A 7,500-nucleotide genomic window follows, 5' to 3' on the forward strand; every position below is an offset into this window, starting at 1 on the left:
GGTCTAACTGCTGAGTCATCAGCCGTTATTGCCTGGCCCTCCCTGGTCTTAACTTGATGGAGAGGGCACTTGGTGATGTTGTTATAATTCTTGTTAATCTAGTTTTTAAGTATGATGTCTCTTTTTTATTTCTATTAATTCTTATGCTGTCTGGAGACATTGAGCGAAATCCGGGACCAGTACGTCCTAGATTTCGTCAATGTCGTCTTCTGTATTGCAATATTCGTGGTCTTCATGCAAATATCCAAGACCTTACAGTTGCGTCCAGACAGTATGATATTCTTTTGTGCTCAGAAACTTTGGTTTCTAATATGAGGCACTCATCTGAGCTCCTTATAACTGGTTTTAAGAAGCCAATAATGTTGAAACGTGATGCCATCCCTAGGGCCAGGGGAATGGCGGTGTATATTAGGACCGAGTACCCTGCTTCTCATAAGTCCTGCTATCAATGTGGATGTCATGAGATTCAGGTAATAAAAGTTTGTGGCAGGCATAACAACTTTTATTTGTGTTCGATCTACCGGAATCCAGACATAGATGATTCTATCTTCGATTGTCTTCTTACCATTATGGCTAAGATACAAGAAGATGATAGAAAGGCTTCTTTTGTCTTTGTTGGTGATTTTAATGCTCACCATAGGGAGTGGCTAAGTTCTATCTCTCCTACCGATCGCCATGGCTTAAGAGCTTTAGACTTTGCCTCTGAATCAGGCTGTGAGCAAATCATAAATGAAGCTACTCACAGGTCTGGTAATTGCTTGGACCTCGTATACACTGACTCCCCTGGCGTTATAACTAGTAAGGTTGGTTCTCCAGTCGGGACATCTGATCATGCCTTGATTTCATTATTAGTGAAGACTGAGCAGCTTGTCCCTGATATATCATATTCTTGTAAAATTTATATGAAATCCCAAGCAGACTGGAATGGGATTTTGCATGATCTTTTGTGCTTGAATTGGTCACAATTATATGATAGTGCAGATCCTGTTGTCCCTTTGAATGAGAATCTAGTCAACATAATTGATAGGCGTATCCCTTCTCGTGTGCTAAGGTACCGAGTGAAGGACAAACCGTGGTTCAATGATGATTGTAGACGTGCTTATTTGGAGAAACAGGAGGCCTATCATCTTTGGAAGGGTAACAGATCAGATTTGACCTGGAGCAACTATACTCAGCTTCGAGCTTTTGCTCAGAGAGTTTATGCCTCAACTGAAAAGGAGTACAATTTAACTATAAAAGAAACACTTTCTGGTACAACTCAGGAACATAAATGGTGGTCTACCCTTAAATCTGCACTCTTTGGTGTAGATGCAACAGTTCCTCCTTTACTCAAACCAGATGGCTCAGTCACTCACTGTCCAAAGGAAAAGGCAACTCTTTTGGCTGATGTTTTCGACAGTAAACAGAGTAATGAAAAACTTGAACTTCCTCATTCCTGTTTTCCTGAGGCTAAACTAACTAGTTTAGCTTTTCGATCTCGTGAGATTAAAGCTCTGTTGATGGACCTTGATGCCTATGGAGGTGTAGACCCAAATGGTATTTTTCCTTTGTTTTTTATAAAGACAGCAGATTTCTTAGCTCCAAAGTTATCTGTTATTTTGCGCAAGTTAGCAAGAAGAGGAGCTTTTAGCACTAGTTGGAGAATTGGTAATGTTACTCCTCTATGTAAATGTGTTTGTGGTAGCTCAAGTCCCACTGATTACCGCCCAATTTCCATAACTCCCATATTATCTAAAGTTTTTGAACGTCTTCTGGCAAAACGTCTTAATAGGTTTGCTGAAGGTAATCATCTACTCCCTAGTTTGCAATTTGGTTTTCGTAAAGGCCTTGGAGCATGTGATGCCCTTCTTACAATCTCCAATGCTGTACAGAAATCCCTTGATTGTGGTCGGGAAGTTCGTATGATTGGCCTTGATTTTAGTGCTGCCTTTGACCGTGTTAATCATGAGGCCCTTGTTTTCAAACTGAAACAGTTGGGAGTGGGTGGGTCGTTTCTTAGCATTATTATTGATTTTTTAAGTAATAGATCTCAAAGAGTTGTTGTTGATGGGCACCATAGTGATTATAGGAATGTGATATCCGGTGTTCCACAGGGTAGTGTTCTTGGCCCATTACTTTTCATACTATATACACATGACATGTGGTTTGGCCTTGAAAACAAGCTTGTTGCATATGCAGATGATGCTACTCTCTTTGCATCAATTCCATCCCCTGAATGTAGATCTAGGGTTGGTGAATCCCTTAATAGAGACTTAGCTAGAATTAGTGCATGGTGCAAATTATGGGGTATGAAGTTGAATCCTAACAAAACTCAAAGTATGATTGTAAGTAGGTCAAGGACGGTGGCTCCTCAACATCCGGATCTCAGTATTGATAATGTTTCTTTAAATATGTATGACTCTTTCAAAATTTTAGGTGTGATTCTCGACAGTAAATTTACTTTTGAGAAACATATAAGGTCTGTGTCTTCTTCAATTGCACAAAAAATTGGCTTATTGAGAAAGTCTTTCAAGATTTTTGGTGATCAATCTATTCTGAAGAAGTGTTTTAATTCTTTCATTCTACCTTGTTTTGAGTATTGTTCTCCTGTCTGGTCTTCAGCTGCTGATTCTCATCTTAATTTGTTGGACAGAAACTTACGGTCGATTAAATTTCTTATTCCTGATCTAGATATTAATCTCTGGCACCGTCGTTCAATTAGTTCATTATGCATGTTGCATAAGATTTTTCATAATTCTGACCATCCTTTACATTCAGATCTCCCTGGACAATTCTATCCTGTTCGTAATACTAGGCAGGCAGTTAATTCTAATAGCCAGGCCTTCTTCATCACGAGACTCAATACTACGCAGTATTCTAGAAGTTTTATTCCAGCTGTTACCAAGTTGTGGAATGATCTTCCTAATCGGGTGGTTGAATCAGTAGAACTTCAAAAGTTCAAAGTTGGAGCAAATGCTTTTTTGTTGACCAGGCGGACATGAGTCTTTTTATAGTTTATTTATGACATATTTGTTTTTGATGTTGTTAATAGTTTATATATGACATGTCTGTTTTGACGTTGTTACTTGTTTTAGAATGATTTATTGTTAATTTGTTCTCTTCATTTATTTATTTCCTTATTTCCTTTCCTCACTGGGCTATTTTTCCCTGTTGGAGCCCCTGGGCTTATAGCATCTTGCTTTTCCAACTAGGGTTGTAGCTTGGATAGTAATAATAATAATAATAATAAATAAAAAGGTCAGTTCCTAGAGTACTGCCTTTTACTTGGCTCTCCCACTCATTAGCGACCTTTAAATCTTTACAACTTTATGTTTTTTTTTAAACTTTGCCTCAATAGTGAAGATTGCTGGTATTCAATTATTTAATTAATGCAGAGAAGATAAACAAATATAAATACTGTTCGTACCAATAACCAAAATTACTTTTGTTAATAATTCGTATACCAATAATTCATATACATAACTCATAAATGGCTTATTTAGTACTATTCCCTATTTTATTTCCTCAGTGAGCTGCTTTCCTTGTTGAAACCCTTCGGCTTGTGTCATTCTGCTTTTACAACCAGGGTAAGAGCATGGTTACTACTACTACTACTACTACTACTACTACTAATAATAATAATAATAATAATAATAATAACAATAATGATAATAATTATAACAACAATAATAATAATAATAATAATAATAATAATAACTAACGGAACCCGTGTAAATTACACGAAATGATATTTTCAACACTAATTATCTTGTTCCTAACCTATACATGTTTGAATAAAATGTGACAAGATTTGACTTGAATATTTATTCTAAAAAATAAGCAATACATGAAACAGCTTACAAAACTTCTTTACATACAATATTTCTAGTGAAGGTAGTTCCTCTTCTCCGGCCATGAGTAGAATTATTCTGAGGACAAATTTTCACTCTTACACTGTTCATAGACCTTGCTCTTGAGAAGGCTGCATAAAGTTGTCCATGAGTAAAGCAAAGTTTTGGTAGGTAGATCCCAACCTTATCGAAAGTCTGTCCTTGAGCTTTATTAATGGTCATTGAAAATTATAGGCGGACGGGAAATTGAGTAATGTCTAAGAAGATTTGAATGTGACGGTGCCGAGTAAAGGCCGATTCACACGACCCGTTTTCTCTCCGACAGGCTGGGTGGTGGCTAACCGCCGTCGAAATGTTGTGCATTCACATGAGGCGTTCCGTATCCGTTTACCAGCGCGCGGTTTTCATTGTTTACTTAGACTCTGTCACGTGAGGACCGAGTAAATTACGATAATTTTGACACTTTAAGATGTTGGTTGATAACTGTGTTGATAAAATAAGTTATGCAACTTCATAATGCTTTATGCACTATGCCAAGAATATCAAAATTGCGATAAATTACCTGTTTTATTTAATGCCTCTCCAGTCATTTTCCATATCTTTTATTTATGTAAATTATTTCTATACATCTTGTTTGCCATGTCAAACATCTCCTCATACCCTTGAAAAGGTTCAATTAACCTCTATACATGGTGTCAACAACAAACTAACTAAATTCTATGACTCTATACTATGAGGAAAAGTCAGGGTTATAGGCCACAAAACGAACGGGTACAATACAGGTCCTCGTTCACACAAAACATCATCCACCCGCTGGTTGGGATGGATGGCTAACGTCCGTCAAACCGGTCGGGGTTTCTTGGGAAGAAAGCCGAGCCGCCTCGGAAGGGCGACGTCCGAGGGCCGCCGTCTGTCTGACGGGTCGTGTGAACAGTTGCATTTGAATACACGTAAGAAACCTAGACGCCGCTTAACCGACGGCGAGCCTGTCGGAAAGAAAACGGGTCGTGTGAATCTGCCTTAAGGGTGTGAACTCAAAGGCAGATTGGAAACGACTGAGTTATTTATTAAGGAACACTCTGCTTTATATACAAAACCTCAAGGCAACAGGACGTGACATGCTCGAGAGACAGACAATGATACAGAGCAAAACCGGAGACATGATCATTCAAGTTCTTTTTAGTGCGAGGGAGGAGCGAAGATACAAGCATAATATATACAAAAGGAATTATGTACAATTGTGTGAAACACGGTTGGTACATGGCTCCCCCCCTAAAAATGACATACTGTACATGTTAAATAGGGCGCCCTGATCTAGAGAGGCGAACTGTAGGCGGGTCATCTGGCAGAAGATAAGCAGGTTTTAGACGATCAATGAAGACCCAATCTTCTTTGCCCCGAATGTTTAGGAGGAATGCTTTCGGACTGCGTCGAATCACAAGGAAAGGGCCCGTGTAAGGGGGCGTTAGTGGTGGCTTGCTGGTGTCGTTGCGCAGGAAGACGTGCGTTACAGAGTGCAAGTCTGTTGGTATGTGATGCTTCGCTGGGGGCTTGTAAGTCTGGCGGCACGGAGTAAATTTTACCACGACGTGACGTATGCGCTGGAGATCGTCGGAGGAGGTTGTAGAAGGAAAAAACTCGGCAGGGACGACCAACGGGTCGCCATACACCATTTCGGCTGCCGAGACGTCGAGGGCGTCTTTAGGAGTGGTCCTTAGTCCAAGGAGGACCCAGGGAAGCTGAGTAAACCAGTTGCAATCCTTGCAGCGGGACATCAAAGCTGCTTTGAGGGTGCAATGAAAACGTTCAACCATTCCATTGGCAGCGGGGTTGTAGGCCGTTGTCTGATGTAGGGTGATGCCCAGGAGATTCGCTAATGACGTCCACAATTGAGAGGTGAAAGTGGTTCCCCTGTCAGAAGTAATATGCTCAAGGATACCGAATCTTGAAATCCATCCAGAGAGTAAGGCAGATGTACATGAGGCGGACGTTGCAGTTTCCATGGGAATGGCTTCAGGCCAATGAGTGGAGCGGTCGATGACGGTAAACAGGTAACGATGTCCTTGTGATGTGGGTAGGGGGCCTACAACGTCGACGTGAATGTGTGCGAAACGACGCTGAGGTTGAGGAAAGGTGCCCACTCCTGAATCCGTGTGTCGATGTACTTTGGAAGTTTGGCAAGAAGTACAGGCACGGACCCAATCCTTAGCATCCTTAGAAATGCCGTGCCAAATGAACTTTGCCTTCAGCAGCTGTGCAGTAGAACGGCACGAGGGATGTGAAAGGCCGTGGATGAAATCAAACACCCGTCGGCGCATGGGAGCAGGAATCCAAGGTCGCGGTCTACCAGTACTGACGTCACAGAGGAGGGTGGTGTTGGATTCTTCGAGGGGAAAATCCTCCCAACGGAGGGACGTGCAGGATGTCCTACAAGCTTGATACTCTGAATCCTGTCGTTGGGCTTCAGCCAGGGCGTTGTAATCCAATCCCAGTTGAACGGCAGCCAACGTGTTTCTTGACAGGGCATTGGCAACCGGATTCATTTTCCCAGGGACGTATTGGAGGGTGCAATTGTATTCAGCCACGGCGGAGAGATGTCGGCATTGGGCGGACCATGCGTCAGACTGTCGAGTGAAAGCGTGCACATGTTGTCTGTGCGAATGACAAAGGGCGTACCTTCTAAGAAATGGCGAAAGTGACGGACAGCCAAGTGCACTGCCAGCAATTCTCGATCGAAGGTAGAATAACCCGATTCTGCCTTGGACAGTTTTCTGCTGAAGAAGGCCAATGGGCGGGGCGAGCCTTTGACCACCTGCTCGAGTACTGCACCAATAGCGACGTCGCTGGCATCGGTGGAGAGAAGGAGAGGGGCGTGTGGGATAGGAAAAGTGAGAGCCGCAGCAGTTGATAGGGCCTTCTTTGCATTGCAGAAGGCTGCTTCTTGAAGGGGACCCCACTTCAAGTCCTTTGGCTTGCCCTTGAGGGAGGCGTAGAGGGGAGCAAGAGTGGCGGCAATGGCTGGCAGAAAACGGTGATAATAGTTGATCATGCCCAAGAATTCCTGCAGAACTTTGACGGTCGAAGGCGTGGGGAAATCCTGAACGGCTGCTACCTTCTCAGGGAGGGGATGGACTCCTTCAGGAGTGATACGGTGCCCTAAGAACGACACTTCGTTGGCGCCAAAGGTACACTTGTCGTACCGGACTACAAGATCATTTTGTTGCAGACGGTCGAGCCCGATGCGCAGGTGACGGAGGTGTTCCTCTTTTGAGGAGGAGAACACAAGTATGTCGTCCACATAACATACACAGAAAGGGAGGTCCCCTAAGATGCCATTCATGAGACGTTGAAACGTTGCTCCAGCATTACGAAGGCCAAAACAAGAGTAATTGAAGGTGTATGTGCCAAACGGAGTGGTGATGGCGGTCTTGGGGATGTCTTCTGGGTTCATAGGCACCTAATAATACCCCTTCAGGAGGTCGAGCGTAGAGAAAACCTTCGCTTTGTGCAGGTAGGAGGTTACATTGGCAATGTTTGGGAGGGGGTAGTGATCCGGTTCTGTTTGCATGTTCAGGCGCCTGTAATCCCCGCACGGACGGAGGGAGCCTTCTTTCTTCAGAACGATGTGTAAGGGTGACGACCATGGGCTGGAGGCCTTTTGGCAAAGGCC

This window comes from Palaemon carinicauda, chromosome 30 (genome assembly GCF_036898095.1).
Source record: "Palaemon carinicauda isolate YSFRI2023 chromosome 30, ASM3689809v2, whole genome shotgun sequence".
NCBI classification, from domain to species: domain Eukaryota; kingdom Metazoa; phylum Arthropoda; class Malacostraca; order Decapoda; family Palaemonidae; genus Palaemon; species Palaemon carinicauda.